This window comes from Hipposideros armiger, unplaced genomic scaffold, assembly GCF_001890085.2.
Source record: "Hipposideros armiger isolate ML-2016 unplaced genomic scaffold, ASM189008v1 scaffold_400, whole genome shotgun sequence".
Lineage (NCBI taxonomy): Eukaryota > Metazoa > Chordata > Mammalia > Chiroptera > Hipposideridae > Hipposideros > Hipposideros armiger.
Window position 1 is genome coordinate 503,699 of NW_017731750.1, and position 2,585 is coordinate 506,283.

The 2,585-nt window shown below is 47.6% G+C and overlaps 1 protein-coding gene across 3 annotated transcripts in view; it reads left to right on the forward strand.

Moving 5' to 3' along the window:
• Positions 1 to 443: 443 nt before the first annotated feature.
• The window catches only part of CALN1 (calneuron 1), a 532,500-nt gene continuing 530,358 nt past the window's right edge, over positions 444 to 2,585 (forward strand). For all 3 annotated transcript variants that reach the window (XM_019663705.1, XM_019663715.1, XM_019663707.1), the window contains exon 1: positions 444 to 519. The gene's annotated coding sequence lies outside the window, so the exon portion shown is untranslated. The remainder of the gene's footprint in view (positions 520 to 2,585) is intronic.

Here is a 2,585-nt window from a genome sequence, read left to right on the forward strand (position 1 = left end):
TATATATATATGATTAAAGCAAGACAACAGCCAACCCCATAGCATAGGACTCTATCCAGAGTGTGTTGCTGGTGGGGGACCAGCAGAAAGTTGAACAAGAGCATATCCAGAAGAATGGAGTAAGGGAGATGCACTCCCATCAGCCTGAGTGGGCTCTGAGGTGGGCCTGATGTTGTTGTCAGCCCTCTGGTCCTACAGCTTCTCAGGAGTTAATCTGATCCTCTGGAGGTTTTACAGGGCTCTCTCCAGCTCCTCCTCCACCTGCCTGTCTGGCCAGAGAGCCTGGCTGGTCTCCAGGATGATTGCAACACACTTCTCCCTCTTGCAGTTTGAGCAGGCGGCCTCGCTAGGGCCTGGCACAACTTCTGAGAGCTCCAAGGGGCTGGACTGGGGGCAGCTCTGGAGTGGGGCTCACTGGCTGGGTGGACACCACAAATCCATTTTGTCAGTCCAGCTAGCAGGATTGGGACCACTTTGGCCGATCCAGGGAAAGGTTTGGGACCACCTCCAGGAACACAGGTAAGTGAAAGGGGCCTTACAAGGGTAATAGATAGGCAATAGCACCTCTGAGGTGTGTGTGACCCCACCCTAGTCTCCTTATCTTAGATCTGCAGGCGGACTTGTAATTGTTCTCCAGGGGTGGGGGTGGGGGTGGGCTTCAAGGATATGCTTCTGGTTAACTTCTACTTGATCTTCAGAGCACAACAGGGCTCAACACAGACATCACCTTCTCCAGGAAGCCTTTCTAAACCCTAAAATGCCCTTTCTCTGTGTCTTTAAACCAACCTGCTCTTCTGTGTAGCATTTCTATACTATATTTTAAAAGCCTAATGACTCCTTGGTTCCTCACACATACTAGACTGTGGACTCCCTTGTGGCCGGGTGCTCTCCTACAGGCATCCCCTTACCTCCACGTCAGTGACCCTATAGGTGCCTTTGGTGCCTGTTATTGACCTGAGGAAGGAGGGCTGGTCACTTCTCTTATTTTTCCAGTCAAGTGCCTGTTTACACGTCCATGCATATGTACACACACACACACACACACACACACACACGACTTCAAGGAAAGTTTAGTCTGTTTTTCAATCCAGGTCCCTGTGATAGAATCTAAGCTATACAGAACTGGGGTGAAAATGGGCCAAGATGTGAGTATTGTGGCCTCAAACTAATTAGCTCAAACCCATGCATAATACCAAGCATGGGCCTCCCTGCCCAGACCTTTAATTGTTGACTCCCATGTGGATGTCTTCTTGGTTGATCAGATCTCCCATTTGAACCTGTTTTTCATCCTCATTCTGCTCCATTTTGTTTTTCTTCTTTCCCAGGCTGGGGCTATTCCCTTGGTTGGGGTGTCCCCTCATCAGCCTTAGAGTCCCCATTCATTTTACTGCTGCTCAGAGTGAGGGGAAGATTTGGAAGTCAGAGGAGAGAAGTGAGGGGACCCTGCTTTCTGGATGGAAGCTTGCTTTTTCTTTCTGTTTCTCTATGATTATCCCAAATTACTTTAAACAACAAATCACTTATACTGCAAGCATTAATCTCCTGCCCACAGACTTCAGTGATCTACATATAAGATTCATGTCTTTCTGCTAGCATAAATTTTGGACTTTATTATGCTGGAAGAGTGTCTGTCTCTTTCCCAACCTTGACTGTGACAGTACAAAACGCTTTTCTGTTGGTTTGGCCTTGGAGAACTCTGTTTTCAATTCCCATTTCCTCTGGCTACAGCAGTTAGGGGTGGGGGATGAGGGGCGACTGGAAAGATGCTGATCTTGGTACAAATAGACACAGGCCAGGTCTTAAAACTCAAATTGGGGCACCCAGGCCATTGGCAGATGCAGGAGGTCACTGCTATAGCTTCCCATAGGGACCAGTAAGACCCAGCCCCTGGGGCTCAAGAGAGTTGGCCAGAAACTTACAATATGGTGTGATAAATCTAGATAAGAAGTACATGATGCTTCGAGAGTGCAGAGAATGGGAGCCTAGCCTTGTGCATGATGGAAGACTTCCTGGATGAGGTGATGTCTGAGTAGAGCCATGAAGAACAAGTAAAAGTTATGCAGGAGCATGTCTGTCTGCACCATGATCCCCAAATTCTCTCCTCTCTCAAGCTCTGGAGAGACTAGAGAAAGGCATTTGAGATACCCTGCTGTGCCTTGTCCAGAATATTTGTGTTTGGTATCCTGGACTCTGAAGCATTAGTTAGACTGAGAGTACCTGTGGATATTCCTCTGGGACCCTGTGCAGATGTTCCTGGAAAGACTTGGTGACTGACTTATGTGGTACCATTCCTGATTTCTGTCTAGATGATTCTCAGATATGAGTTGAGTCCCAGTTTTGGACATAGAATATTGGTGGTTTCTGCCTTCAGATCCTTTGCCATGTGATAGCATCCATTCCAAGGACAAAAATTTAGGAATCCAAGTGGAACTAATAAGCCATCCTAGCAGTACCTCTTCTCCTGTTGCCACGGAAGGGAGATGGGGATATTGCTCTAACTTTACTTGAGTGGTGTACTTCCCCAAGCTGGAGTTGTTCAGACTACACTATTACTTGGGGGCAGCTGGAGAGTCTAGAGTGGGTTT